Genomic DNA, 15557 nt, shown 5'->3' with positions numbered 1-15557 from the left:
AAATGGTGCCTTTGTTTTAAGGAAAAGGGGGAGGGGTAGGTTTTTTGTTTGGTTGGGCTTTTTGCCAGGATTTTTACCACTGAGAAATAATTTCAGAATCAGGTGTCCAATAAAAAAGATTTACTTAGCTAAAGGAAAATAGAGACTGGCCAGGAATCATTATGAATGTTCACAGGGACTGGTATCTTTGTGAGCTATTTAATCAACCTCATCTTTTGAACTTTTCTTTAGATCAATTGTTCAGATTAGAGGAGCATAACTGACAAAGTTTGCTAAATGTCATATGGTGCGTGATCATGCTTCTTCTGTACACTCAAATAGCAAACTTTTTTTAGGCCTGTTGCTGCCATTTTACCTATGTGGATTATGATCCACAGATATTAATAATGTGTAATAACTGTGTTATTGCTTGTCTCAGGGGTCCCCCAAACCAAGCTGATGACCTTAAGTCCTAAAACGCCCCCACATCCCACTAGTATGATGACATCTCACTTTTATTATAAGAACACAGTTAACTGATAAAGCAAAATTAAGAGAATGAGAGCAGAGTGTCATTTGCATCTGGAGCTTGATAAGAATGTTGTGCTAGGTTGGGGTTTTGTTACAAAATTGAGATGAGCATCACCAGCTAAATTCAAGTGTGCTAATCATGCTACCACTCCCACTGACTTCCAACTGAATTTACATAATATCCACTGCACTTCCAGACCTTTAGAATTACAGCTTAATACCATAAACATACTTTTCCAATGGTACTCTTACTCAAAATCATCTGCTTTGTACCCACAGCTTGTTCTCTCTACCTTGTGCATCTAAGCACCCTGGTACAAACCTGACCATTTCTGTTCATGTTTTATGGATAGCAAATTTTCAAGCCTTCCAGAGGTCAAGAAGGAAAGAGAATTTACTGTTATTTCTAAACAATCCCTCTCATGACAGTTATAAATATTAATAACTAAGCGAAGAGCTATACCTGTTCTTGTTGAGGATTCTGAATGTAATGGAATTTCTTCCTTCCATTAGGTTAGGGAGAAAATTAACCCTATAACTTATATGGTGAATAAGAACTTTAGGATCACTGTGAGTTTGCAGCTTGTGACTGAGCTAAAGGGGTGCCAGTCTTGGAATGTTTGTTCTTGTCCAGTCCAGTCTCCTTTATTTGTCTTTGAGCTTTTACATTAAGCAAATACGTTTTTCAAGGTGCATTTTATAAATTAAACAAGTAAATGAATGTGAGCTTTGTGATCTAAATAAATTTATCTTACATTTTGAAATGCAACTGTGGGTCTCAGTACTTGAGTAAGAGAGTTTGTTCATCATGTCATTCCTTCAGTTCAAGAGGGGGGAGGGCATAAATTAGCAATGGTTTCAACCTCCTGGCCCGGTTGTATTAATAAGCTACTCAAAAAATAATAATAGCAGTAATTACCCAAAGACCCTAAAATAATGCATTTATTAAGCTATGTAGTATTTTGTAAGATAAACAGGGGTATACTGGAATAATCTCTCATAGCAGTGGAATTTAATAATTTAGAAGAACAAAACAACTGCTTAGCACAAGAGGCAAGTATTATACTAACAGTTTAGGACAGGAATCAAAGAATTTCCAAATTAAATTTCACCCAGAAATCTGGGAGGCAGAAGGTGTCTTCAGTAGTAGCATCTGGTCTTTATACCACAGACCTGAGCAGCCAATGGTTCTGCAGACTTTAGGAGGAGGCAAATCAGTCCCAAGCTGAGCTGTACGTTGCAGACTGGAAAGCTCATTTGTATTAAAATACCTTCCAAGAACTTAATGTAAATTTACTGGATTGGTCACAACAAGCACAGCTTCATGAGAGGAAACTTCTGCTTCTCAAACCTGATTTCTTTTTATGACAAGGTAACCTACCTAGCTGATCAAGGGAAGCCAGTTGATGTAATCTTCTTGGATTTCAGTGAAACTTTTAATACTGTCTCTCACAGGATCCTTCTGGACAAAATGTCCAGCACACATCTGGATAAACACATCATACAGTGGGCTCACGAGTCAAACACAGAGGGTAATAGTGAATGGGGTGACATCAGACTGGTGACCTGTCACTAGTGGGGTTCCACAGGGCTCCATCCTGGGTCCTGTGTTCTTCAACACCTTCATAAATGACTTGGACGCAGGACTGGAAGAGATACTAAGCAAGTTTGCAGATGACACAAAACTCAGAGGAGCTGTTGACTCCCTCAAAGGCAGGGAGTCCCTGCAGAGAGACCTCAATAAATCAGAGGACTGGGCAATCACCAACCATGAGAAGTTCAACAAGGAAAAGTGCCAGATTCTGCACCTGGGATGGGGCAACCCAGGATGTACATACAGGCTGGGGAATGAGATGCTGAAAAGCAGTCTCACAGAAAGGGATCTGGGAGTCCTGATTGATGGCAAGTTGGATATGAGTCAGCAGTGCCCTGGCAGCCAGGAGGGCCAACCGTGTCCTGGGGCACATCAGGCACAGCATCGCCAGCCAGGGGAGGGAGGGGATTGTTCCGCTCTTCTCTGCACTGAGGCAGCCTCACCTTGAATATTGTGTGCAGTTTTGGGCACCACAATGTAAGAAAGATATTAAGCTCTTAGAGAGCATCCAAAGGAGGGCAATGAAGATGGTGAAGGGCTTTGAGGGGAAGCCATATGAGGAGCATCTGAGGTCACTTGTTCTGTTCAGCCTGGAGGAGACTGAGGGGAGACCTCATTGCAGTTACAACTTCCTCAGAAGGGGAGGTGGAGGGGCAGGCACTGATGTCTTCTCTGTGGTGACCAGTGACAGGACCCCAGGGAATGGCCTGAAGTTGTGTTAGGGGAGGTTTAGGTTGGATATTAGGAAAAGGTTCTTCACCCAGAGGGTGGTTGGGCACTGGAACTGGCTCCCCAGGGCAGTTGTCACAGCACTAAGCCTGACAGAGTTCAAGAAACTTTTGGACAATAGTCTCAGGCACACGGTGTGGCTCTTGGGGATGGTCCTATGCAGGGCTAAGAGTTGATGATCCTTGTAGGTCCCTTCCAACTCAGCATATTCTGTGACTATTTTACTATCACTGTTGAACGTTTGTCCTCTAAAGTAGCAAAAGAACATTGAGAAATTTGATTTCCAACTGTGATCTCTGAGGGAACCTATTGACATGAGTATTTCTTGTATAGTTTGTCTTTGCAGTACTTTGACACAGAAATACTGAACTCTTTTCTTCAGATAGATGCTGGAGTGAGAGCGTACATCCTCTCCAGCTGCTCCAGGAGCACTGTGGCCCTTTCTTCACAGTGTCATCCCACCCTAGCAGAAGCTGTGAACCACCTCACCTGGCCAATTTTACCATGATTGTTCTTAAACATGAAATTTTAATCCTTGCCTTAACATTGATTTCACAGCAAAACAAAAAGAAGGAAATTTACCAGCTTTGTAAAGGACAGGTTTGTCGGGGACTCTTCCTGGATGTTTTAAGACACTGAAGCCTGCAGCACTGGGGACATCTAGTAGATTACTGTGGAGACAGCAGTAACACTTACAGGGTAGCAGATAATTTTTTTCACTGCTTGCATTTTTATTTCTAGTGAAGTACACCACCATCCAAGGCCTCAGACCCCCAAATCTGCGAGGTACTACAGCGACTCTTCCTCTACATCCTGCCTAGTGGTTACATGGCAGCCAAAGATACTGCTCTCTTTTTAGTCAACACTAACATTTTATAGGATAGTGATTTCTTAGTGGGACAGCTTCTTTCATTTTTATTCACAGAAAATCTCTGAAAACCTGGTACAGATAGCAGGACTTAGAGAGGATGAGTAATTCAGTGGGTTGTATTTAGTTAGGGAATAATGATATCCTTGCTGAGAGAAGCGTGTTTTCTATGTTTATGCTTTGGCTGACAACAAACTGCCTGTAACTATTGTTATTGTACCATTACAGAGTAGGGGGACAGGAAGCAGTAGAGTTGATAAGATTAGCTCATTAGGCTTCTGGTGGACATGCAAACAAACTGAAGGCAAAGAGCTGTTCAGATGGACATGGAGACTGAAAATCAGGCTTCAGTCCTCCTGCTAGTCCTCATTGCCCTGACTTCCCAAGATCATCCATTTTGTCCTGAACACTGATCTGTGCCACATATTAAGCTGCAACGATGCTTGAGTGGATCCCACACTGGGTATGATGGGTTGCCAGGCAACTTAAATTCATTTAGCAAAATCTAATTTCCTTTATATTATTACTTTTATTCTGTAACATGCAGAACTGAGTAACAAATTCGTATGTTGTGCTACCAAGAAATGATTTGATTTCTCTTAAAACTTTGCTTTGGAGAGAACACAAAAGCAACCAGAAGAAAGAAAGAAGGGAGGGAGTCGCAATATAGACCAGCATTTTGACCTAGCTTTAAGTTAGAGTGAAGCAATAGAATGTCACAGTATGCTAATTATTTAATCAACCCACATCTTCTCTGCTGTTCATGTATTATTCTGACTACCAATCGAACACCATCTGCCCTCACAGAAAAATGTTCCTGCAACATACAGAATATTTAGCTGGCAAGCAACTATCACCATGTTCACACTAGAAATCCTGAACCTGAGAAAGCTTGAGGAACTTTGGGACATTCAAAACATCTCCTTCTATCTCTTGACCTTCTTCCGGAGAAATGGACGATTTCCATTTAAATTTCAAATAATGAAATAGTTTCATTAAGGGCTTTGAATACAAATATGAAGCCAAGCTGTGGAATCCAGCATTCCTTTTAATGAAAAATTTCTGTTACTTGGAGGAGCGTGGGAAGCAGCAGTGAGAGGGAGAGGAAAGGAGAGGGAGAGGAGGCGGCTCCAGCTCCTCTTGTCCTCTCTGCTCCAGTGACACTTCCCTCAGGGGTCTCCTGGCTGCCCACCTAGATGGGCCCTGGCTGAACTCAGGCTGGCACCCAGTGTTCTCTCTTCTCCAAACCCAGGAAGGGTCCCTTTGGGAACCTGCCTCATATACTCTGGGAAAAGGACCCCCTGGCTTGATTAATTCTCATCTTTTACCTGGATATCAAGTCTTGTCAGGGCATACATTTTATAAGGCAAAGAGATAATTCCTGTCTCACACAGAGGAACAACTGGTTTTGTCCATGAGATCCTGGTAAAATACTCTAGGGAGAGGATTTTGGAAAGGTTGTTTAGTAAGTGTAGATTCTAAGGGGCTGTTTACCTTGAACAGATAAAATTAAGTATGAAACCTTGATAAGTACAAGTAGCATAAAACCTGTGCCAACAGAGGATAGTATAATTTAGTTACATTTTATTTTTAACTACTAAAACAGATAGACAATTGCAACACTTAATCCTGAATTGTTCAAGTTGCAAATGCAGCACAGTTGGCCTCTTCATCCTTTTCCAATCAAGCTCTGCCTCTTAAGGAATCCCAGCCAGCTCTCCAAATAATCACTCCAAAAGTACAAGGTACTCCAGAGGTACAAGGATTGCACGTGCTATGAGAAATACCAAGTGCAGAGGCAGCCAAAACATCCTCAGGTGCTATTTAGAAACAGGTTTTGGAAACAGTCCCACCATATTTATTTAACAGATCAGTTAGCAGGCTGATGTTGAGTCTCCCTCATGCCCTTCTGTCTCACAGCTTGGCATGGAGCACGTAAGTCCATACCTTACCCACCAGAACAGCCAACAGAGGTTTAGAGCAATGTCCCCTATACCAGTGAAGAGCTGTTGATAAGGCATTGATGGATCCACCTATCAGAATAAAAACCTGGGCCCCGACATCCCTGTTGTCCTTAACCTGAATTCCTTGGAGCAGGCCCAAGGATTTCCAGTGGAACTGGAATTTGGCCCAGTGTGCCACACTCCCATAAAACACAACTGTCTGTTGGTTAAACAATGCCAAGCACGTCTCAGCCAGATGTCTGTTTACTGACTACTGAAAGAGAAAAGAAGCTCTCAGATGCTGTTGCTTGGGTTTGCAGGATTTAGGACATTAATTATGAACAAATGAAATGATCACAAAACAGAGATGAGCCACATCACTTGGTTTGGCTGCAATTCTCAGTATATGAAAAAACAATGACAGCACAGGGCTTGGTGAACATTCACTCTGCATTAAAAAATAAATTACTTTCTTATCTATTTGCTTAACATAGTTCTTTGCTTTCTTCTGCTCTAAGGGATAATGGACCATAAAATTGGTTAAATTATTGTCCATTTAGCACAAATGCTCTCTGCAGTAAAGGAAGAATCCTGGTTCACTTGGCCAAGAAAACGCTATTCTGTTAAAAATGTTTTTTCTTTCCTAGAAACAGGGAAGTCCAAAAACGTGAGATGGCATTTACTGGGAAAGCACTGCTGAGGGAATTGCAGCAGGATGGTGGGTTGGTGAGCACCTTAAAGCATGGCCTTCCCTGGAGCGTCCATGTAGGAGAGCAACAGGATGGGGGGAGGCAGAAGTAGCAGAGCCTGGTGGTGCGCTTGGGGCCCTGGCTCCTATATCGACACAAACACACCTCCCTCCCCCTTTCTCCCATCCCTGGCACAGATGGGCAGGTTTTTCTTCCTGCAGCAATGCGCAGCAGCAGTTTTGCTTCCATTTATACCAAGAAGGTGGCAAGGTTCACACAAGCAGCACTTTCTTGAGCAATCAGTTCCCGTGCCCTCATACAATATCCATTAAAACATTTCTTCTAATTTCGAACTTTAATATTCCTTTGTTTTACCTTATCCACCAGAAAGGGCAAATGTTGCTGCTCTCTGCATGGGATTTTATGCATTTAAGGACCTAAATGTTTCACCTCTCAGACTTCTCTTCTGTTTTCCTTAGACTAATTGGCCCACACCTGCTCTGAATGCAGTGTTCCAGATTACATGAATACTCCAGGTCAGACAAGGTCTGATGTTTTTGAGTAGAAGGGATTATACTCCTATAAAGGTAAGGAACTCTGAAATATATTTATTTTTACCAGTATCATCATGTTGTGGATTCCTGTTTAACATGTGACAATACTACATTGTGGTTTTGCAGATCTTTTTGTTAAGCAGCATATTTTATTACCTTGTGTTGTGCATTTGTTTATTCCAATCCAACACCATGATCTTGATCTTGTCCTAGTTGCATTTCTTTTTTTTTGTTTTTCTTTCCCAGGCCATTTTTCCTATTTGTTGATAACATCTTGAATTCAAACCCCGCCCTTCAAAGACCCTGAACCTTCTTATCATTTGCAGATGTAGTAAGCATAGGCCTTTGCCCAGCAGTGGCTATTAACAAACCCATTAAAAGACCTGTTAAAGAACAGATAATAATGGAAAGCTTCTAATGTAATGTCTGCTGCCACTGCTGCCCTCCAGGGATGCTTCTCATCCAGCTAGGCATCAAACCCCATCCTCAGGCCTTTCACTGTTTTTCTAGCTTTTCTAACCAGAATGTTGTGCCACACTGCCATAGCCTCGCAAATCAAGATTGAGAGCATCTATGTGTTCTTCTCTGGATACTCTTTTCTAGAACTAAATGACCTCGGTGTGGTGTAGTTTTGGTTTTGTTTTGTTTTTTTTGTAATCACTCACTTATCTGGGAGGTGCTGTCAGACTTTTGGGAGTTTGTCCTAAAAATTTTGATCTGATGCAAAGGCTTTAAAATTCCCTAACTTTGCTCTACTCCCTACAGATGATCTTCTTTAAGACTGGCACTGTTCTAGCCTTCTCCCAGTCTGCTTGTCTGTCCACAACAGGTTTCCAGAAATCCTGCATCACATCCGTGTATTCAGACATGCAGTCCACCAGGCCTGGTTAATCTTCGAACGTTCTACTTAAGTCTTCACTTGCATTTTCCCTGCCCTAAGCTCATCTTATGTCTTTGCCACTAGCATTAGCTGCATGAGCTGTCTGCTTGCTGTAAATCTTTCAGTAAGCACAAATGCAGAATAAGCATCAAACACCCAGCTCCTGAGGGTCATCAGTAGACAGCACTTTTCCATGAGAAACAGGCCAAGCCTTTTTTTCTGGTCTTCCTACGACTTATGATATAATGATTTTTTCTTGTAGCAGGTAGCCTTTAATAATTGCAAGGGATGAAATATGACCTCCAAAAGACCTTATGAAAGCCTTCATGTGAGCTGATTTCAAGGGAGACTGTCTCTTGAACCCCTTAGCTCAAGAATGTAGCATACTAAGAGAAAGAGAGCAAGGGAAGAGCAAAACAATTATGTAAAACTCTGATGCTGTTGAGCACCTCCCTCTCACCAAATGCACGCAAGAGGTGAAAGAAGAAAGTGCTCAGTGTAGCCATTCCCCTGCTCTCAAGACGCTGACTAGAGGCCAGAAAAGTCTCCAGGACACATAGGCTGAGCCACAAGAAAATATGAAAGAAAGAGTTTGTTTTAAAGATAGTAGAAGGGGAAATAAAAAACAAACCCACACCCCCCCTTTCTTGAACTTTCCTTAATGACAGTGAGATGTTTCTTTCCCAGCAAAAGCTAACTGCTACTCTTGACACGCCTGATGTCAGCTGGAGGAACAGATGGCCCAATGGTTCATTTCAAACTGTTCACTCAGCCAAACAGCACAAATTGCATTAATTGCCTCACAGTACGAGCAGGGAAAGGAGCGCTCCGCGTGTCCTCACCGTGAATCACTGAGACTTCTCATAATTATTCGCATTTGACAGGTCAGTCAGGAACTTACCCTCATACTGGAAGGGGTGGGGGTAGAGGGAGCACAACACAGCAAAATGCCTGAGCCAAGCACTCTGCAGGTAACAGAGGATTCCCAAGGGCTGACATGTCCTTTGACTTTTGCCTTGGTTTTAGAATGGGTTCCTCAGCACAGTGCTACTTTCTAAAGCGTAATTTCTTAGCATGAGAATGTACACAGTAACACACCTACTGACCAGCCCCAGGGAGCAGGAGGAACAAGATTCAATTACTGACCTTCTCTCTGTTCACACTGAGACCAAGAACACCTTAAATGCACTGGAGGCCCTTATTAGTGCCCCTCCCTTGCTTTGTCCCTTCCTTCATCAAAGGTAGCTTACACACCATTGGAGATCTTGGTTGGCCACCCAAGAGAAAGCAAGTGTCCCAGAACCTCCCAATCAGAGCACCTGGGAAGGGAAACCACAAGGGGAGACTCTCCATACCTGCCTTCAGTGAGCACAGGTATCCAAGAATTGAAAAACCTGACGGAGCCAAAGAATTTGAAAAAAGTTATTCCAGATACGTCTTTTGTTTGTTTCTATAACCTGGGAGCCTTGTATTTGTTTAATTTACTAGTACATATGTGCACAAGCATCTGAAAAGGTCATGCAGAAGGGGCGCCCAGATGAAAAGCTCTTCTTTAGGTTTGATTGCTCTAAACCTTGTTTAGTGAAGTGATTTATTAGATGCTCCATATCCTCCTGAAAAGTCCTGACCTCCTGCTCATCACTTGCAAGTGAAATATATTAGCTTTTTGCCCACTGAAGACACTACATTTCTTTTGACCAAATTGCTAAATTACCATGAGACCAGAAGTTTAAGGATACAGTTTCCCAGCTAATGTAATCACTAATGCTTCTCCATTATCCACTGAGTATATTTTCTTTATTTCAGCAACTTTAGTAAAACACAATACCAGGAAAAGACTAACCTTATTCTCCAACAGGCTGTTGAGATTCCTGCTGCAAAATGTACAGGCAAGTCCTGCTGCTCTTTCCTCCTCTCTGCTTTAGAAGGAACAGAACCACTGTGGTTTTAACACTGTGGGCACAAGTTCTGTGCACACCTGTGTGCGTTGCTAAACTCTGCTTGAGCCCCTCCTCCAAGAAAAAAGCACAGAAAGACTGGGAGAAATCAAACAAAAGAGCAAAACAGGTGCAAACCCAAACCTACAGTGACCTACTGTGGTACAACTCTCCCCAAATTGGCAGCAGTTCTGCTTATTGTAAATGAGTGACAGCTGAGGAGTGGCTCTTTTGCTCCACCCCTGCTTGGTGGAGGCTCTGTCTGCACCCTCCTTTGCAGATCCTTCTGTGCTGGCCTCAGATCTCACAAGTTGGTAGAGGAAAGAGGTTCTTCACTGTTTTTCTCCCTTAAGCAGAAGTTGCTATGTTTTACCCCTCAAAAGCAGCTTTTGTGGTGCTTTCAGGTGCTCGAATTTTGAGCACTATCGTTTGGACTTCCTTCTCTGGAAACAGGGCCTTACTGCGCTTCTGACTTCTGCTTTACTTCTTATCATCCATGCAGACAAGGTGGCCTTCTTTGTGTCCACAGCCTCTCCATCTCCCTTGGACTAATTCCACCAAACATTCCCATGCCCACATTTCAGGTGAGATGTTTCACAAAGCACTCCAAGAGCTTCTGCATTGCACCACCATCTCTGAATGATCTCTCCTTCCTTTGGACTCAAGCAAGCAGCTTCTGAAGTTACTGGAGAGCTTCCAGCTTGTAGCAGGAATTAATTCAGACATTAATTTATTCCTTTGGGGCTCTTTCCTGGTTTAGCTGCATTTTACCAGCATTTAACTGCATTCTACCGAGCTCCACTGACAATATCAGTGTAGGAGAAGGAGAGGGAGAAATGAAGCACAAAGCAGCCTGGAAGATCTGGAATGGCAGAAGAGGCGATCATTAGCACTGGATCTTCCCCTACTCTGGGAGAGGGCAATAGGCAGCAGAGCAGAAGTAAGCCAAGCTACGGACATGCAACCTCAACTGTCATTTTTTTAGTGAATCATGTCCTTTAATTTACCAGGGAAAGAGTGAGACCATGCTTAGGAGCAGATAATTTTAATGGTGCTGTGTTCAGTGATGTCTAAGAAACATAAGTTGTCAGAAAACCTGGCTTATTTTCCAGTTACTCAGCACTGGTTGTGCCAGAAGAACCCACAAGGTCTCTTTAAACCAAGGCACCTCCTCACTGATCATCCATTTCTTGATGCTCCAGTGGTCTTTTCTGAACAGGTCTTCCACGTCGAACCAAGCCCCAAAAAGGTACAAGGCCAGCTATGCTGCCCTCCTTTCAAATGACTTCCCAGACTAAAAGAGTATTAATTATGTGATTAAGCTAATGAATGGGGCCAAGTGCCCAGGCCAACACACAGAATAATGTTGGAGAGCGAAACATAATAGTTCATGCTACAGAGATGATCACCAGAGGATATGCCATGGAAGTAACTTAGAGCTTTTTGTTGGGATGAGCTGCTATTATTCTTCTAGCCTCACCCAATACTTGCTTTCTTTAGAAGACCCCTATCAAAGAACTTCTCAAAAACCTTGTAAAAGTACAAATAAATTGTATTAACTGCTTCCTATTTATCCATGCTATATCTATGCTCATGACTTGGTACACAACCAATTCAACTTTTCCTGCTTTGATTAAAATAATATACATTATTAAAGCTAAATATTACTGATCTATTCATTAAATGACAATGAGGGCTTTTGAAACCTGACACTAAGGGCGTGTAAATAACATGGAGATTTCTGCTTCTTAGCTAGTCATAACAAGGTCCTGTTTTTCAGGTATGGCCCCAGCTACCAAGTTCCCCCTTTGTAAGAGTGTAAAGGAGGGGCTAATAAGAGATCTTACAGCATTATGATAAACCTCTCTTTTAGCAATTATGGTAAAGTCTATTTAGATTTATGCCAATATCAGATTTGACCCTGGAAATGTAATGTCATGTACAGCATGTAAGACTTCAGTGTGATTTTGCTGTTTTGTGCGGAAGACCAAGGTCAAATTTGTTTTCAGTTGCAGAGACATAATTATGTTGTCAACTGCTCCACATTTACTGTCCTGTTTTTGTCCTGTGTGGTGTTGTTTTTTTGTACCTTACCTTGATCTCACTTATGTCCTTTACTGAAGATTGCTGCACCTCTCTTACATAATCAAATATTTATTCCTTAAGTACCGCTCAATGTTATGGCCATTTCAACATCTCCATTTCAGGTAACTAATTCCCATTACCAGCTCATACCTGTTAGCTGTTTATTCATCCCAGAGGTGGTGGTCTCAGCACAACTCCCAGTCCACCTGACAAAACAAGCAATGCCGAAGCACCACTGAAGCTAATGGTTAATTAAAATGCAACCAGCCCTGGGCTAATTAATTACCCTGTACTATCAAGGTCGGCACAGAAGATGAGATTTAAAGCCACAGGGACTGAACTACATCTTGGATCTAGTGTGGGCAAAAGCACCCTGTTGGCCAGGATGAGAGCTGGCTACAGTAATACACATGTCTAATAAACCCTGTGTGGTGTTTTGCAGTTAGGTTTCTTCTGGCTTTGTGCCCTCCTCGTGCCAGGCTGTTGCATGGCACAGCTCTACTAGCGTACCAGCAGAACCTTCACCTTCCCTATGGGATTAAGGGTCACCTGGCATCTCTGGGGAGGGGAAATGAAGGTGCCTCACTCCAGTGACCTTCCCTTGGGCACCTGCTTCCTTCCTGGTGCAGAACCTGAGGGAGCTTTCTGATCAGATCCATATGATAAAGAGAGGAGCCCTCTCTGCTGTGCAGGTGGGTCCCCAGGCAGGACAGCAGTGGGGCAGCCCAGCCAGCTGGGTGACAGTAAGGACTGCATCCTCCACTTGCTCTCATCCCTCTCCCTCTCTGCACAGGGTCCTCGTACATCCCCATATGCTTTTGTGGATAGGCTTTCTAAACTGCCCCCCCTGCAAACTGTTTCATCAGACACGCTTGGATACCAAGCCCAAAAAAAACCCAAACCCTGGAGGGTAATTCCTAGGGCTGAGGCCACAGAGCATGACTAACACGGAGCTGAGAAGCCCTGGCAGCCTGTGACAGCACAGCTGTAAAGTAATTGTTAATTCTGCTGTTGTTAACAGCAATGCTCCAGTTTCTCTCTCATGTGATTCATCCCATGTTTCCCAATAACTGCTGCAAAACTAACAACCTGCCTCGTCACAGGAGGCAGCTCTCCAGCGCCGGAGACAGACTGTCCCGAAGTCACCTTTCCCTCCCTCCTCCACATTAATACAGGCAGCAGCAGAAGGCTGGCTCTTATCCTGCAAACACATTTTCAGAAAAAAAAATATTGCCTTTTTGTCATCTTTGAAAGGAGCAACAAAATGTAACAAACCTCTTATCCTGATTAGGTTTTGCTAGCGAAATAACGATCCACTATAACATGAGCTCATTAGCTGGAAGAACAGTCTTCCTATAGAGACATGTTTTTCTCTTGGTCATCCATTAGTAGATTTTCCTTAGAAATTTCCTGAGACAGAAGATACTGAAAAGAATTTCTTGTTTACCATCTCAACCCCAGTTTATTTTTACCCTTGGGTTTGAATTCACAAAAGCTAGATGCTATAGTTTTGGCACTACTGTACATTAGCAGCCAGTGCCTGGAACAGGCCATCAGCTTTCACCTCATTACAGCACCTTCCACAGAGAATACAGGATTAATTTTCAGTACTCCGAGATCCTCTTGAAACAATGAAAACAAAATGGATTCTTAAGAACATCATTACCCCCTTAGAGGTTTGACCCCTACTGAGGTCAAAATGAACAGGATTTTGTTTTACATTTGTTTCCTCAAGATGAGTAGTTACTCATCACTGGTGCATTCTTGTGAAAAAGTGGCAAAATACCATGCAGAGACTGCATGCTGTCAAGTAAAAAGAGGTAAAATATTGTATTTGATAATGCCTTTTCTTATTCCATTTGTGTCAAAACTTGAACAACTCTTGAACAATTAAAAAAGAGACTCAGATATACATATTTCCTAAATTCAGATATACTGATTTCTAAAATTGACTTTGTGTCCCCACACTAATGCGTTAAGTTCAGCCACCTCTCTGAAAGCCACATTAATAGTCAGGAAAATGCATTACAAGATGGGCTTTAAAGTAACTCCTTTGGAGCCAGCATTTGTCCCAGCAAGCAGAGCATTGGTGCCCATGAACGTGCGTCCAGGATGGGCAAAACTATGACCTTGGCACTCGTCATGTTCCAGTAACTCACTGTCTTTGGAGCCACTCTTGGACAAATACCTCTGCAAAGTCCTGCTGTGAACTGCAAGAGGAAATTATTTAAAATGATAGAAAGGGGACAAAAGAGGAATTTTAAGCTAGACCAAATTCAGTTCCCCAGTTCACTGCAATTCCACTGTCAAGTGGGAGAACAGCCAAAGTGTGGGAACAACATAGCACAGGGGTAGGAGGAAGCACCTGGGAACAGAAACACCCTCACACCAGTGAGAAGGGCTCCCTGTATCACCAAATCCATCTGACCCACTAGCACAGCCTCCTAGACAAGATTCCTAGTGCTGGCTTATGAGGGTCCTTACTAAAGTAAGAATTTGTCATGGCACAAAATCTCATATGTGAGCTCTCTAAGGGCAGTCACACACCAACTTTGTGTCAGCAGCTCCAAGCACCAGCTGAAGGCAGTGAAGAGGCATTTACACACAGCTTTGGCAATCAGTGAGTTATAGTTAATAATCAACATTAGAAATGTGACACTGGTATATACATTTCACATTTCCAAGTATACCTGTCTTAGGAACAAACCCAGGTAGTTGATATAAAAATCATGAGGGCCTCTGACTTCAGTTTGGCCATACTCCTAACAAAGCACTTTGCTATTAACCTCAGTAGAGGCAGAAAAATCCTTGCAGTTAAGGCTTTGGCACAAAACTCTTGCTGCTTCTTTAAACAGTAGCTGCACTGCACCACGTTATCTCCCTAAGCAGCTATCCCACTTTAGCCTCCTCAGAGGTCAGCCATTCATCTCTGCTAAGTACATCCGGTGTAGAAAGAAAATTCCTTAATCCTATTTCATGTGCTTGTTTTCATATGCACAGCCACAATTCTCCCACATCCAGCCTGGGCCATACAAGAAAAATCCTTGTTTGCTGCTACTGCCGTCTGTGCTGTACAGATGTTCACAAGAAAAACCTCACTTGGGCTGGCTCTTAATTCTTGTGTGCTACAGCAGAGGTATGTAAAATTAATAATCATCATTATTTACAATGCAAAGAAAGAAACTGCATCGATTTTCATGTCTACTAAATGATTACTAGCCTCTGAGAAATACAGGACTCAAGCATATGACAAAAATTGGCAAAAATCATGTGCCTCGTTTACTCAAGTTTACTTCCCTTTGTTATATTTACTTCAAGCCTCCTAGACAAGAACTCCCTCAAGCTTATTACAGGATGGTTGTTTCCTTCCAGCATGAGGGCTGATGCAGGGCTCACCTGCCCCTACAGAGAACAATTTTCCCACTGTCCTAGCACGTGCTCACAAGAACTAATCTCTCTACTTTTAGCTCCTTTTAAATTAGGCTTAGCTTCTTGGAAGAAGAAAAGAAAATACAGGCAGCACCATGACACTTCCATGCTGTCCATAAGCAACTATTAAGAGAAAAAACACAGACAAACTACCTTCACCCATGGTGTGAGATACGAGACCACAGGTATTTGCAACTGCACCACCTGGTTTTGTACTTATCCCTGGTAAAACTGATGGGCCAGAAGGTCTGTTATAGGAGGCAGAGATATTTAGGTCACTCCAGAAAAATGCAAAACCAGAGCTCCTACCCAAGCACATTCATGAATTCTCAAAAGTGT

The sequence above is a fragment of the Manacus candei genome, unplaced genomic scaffold, assembly GCF_025592945.1.
Source record: "Manacus candei isolate 608988 ecotype Guabito, Panama unplaced genomic scaffold, ASM2559294v1 h1tg000017l, whole genome shotgun sequence".
In the NCBI taxonomy this organism is placed as follows: domain Eukaryota; kingdom Metazoa; phylum Chordata; class Aves; order Passeriformes; family Pipridae; genus Manacus; species Manacus candei.
Note: the sequence above shows the minus strand (reverse complement) of the source record.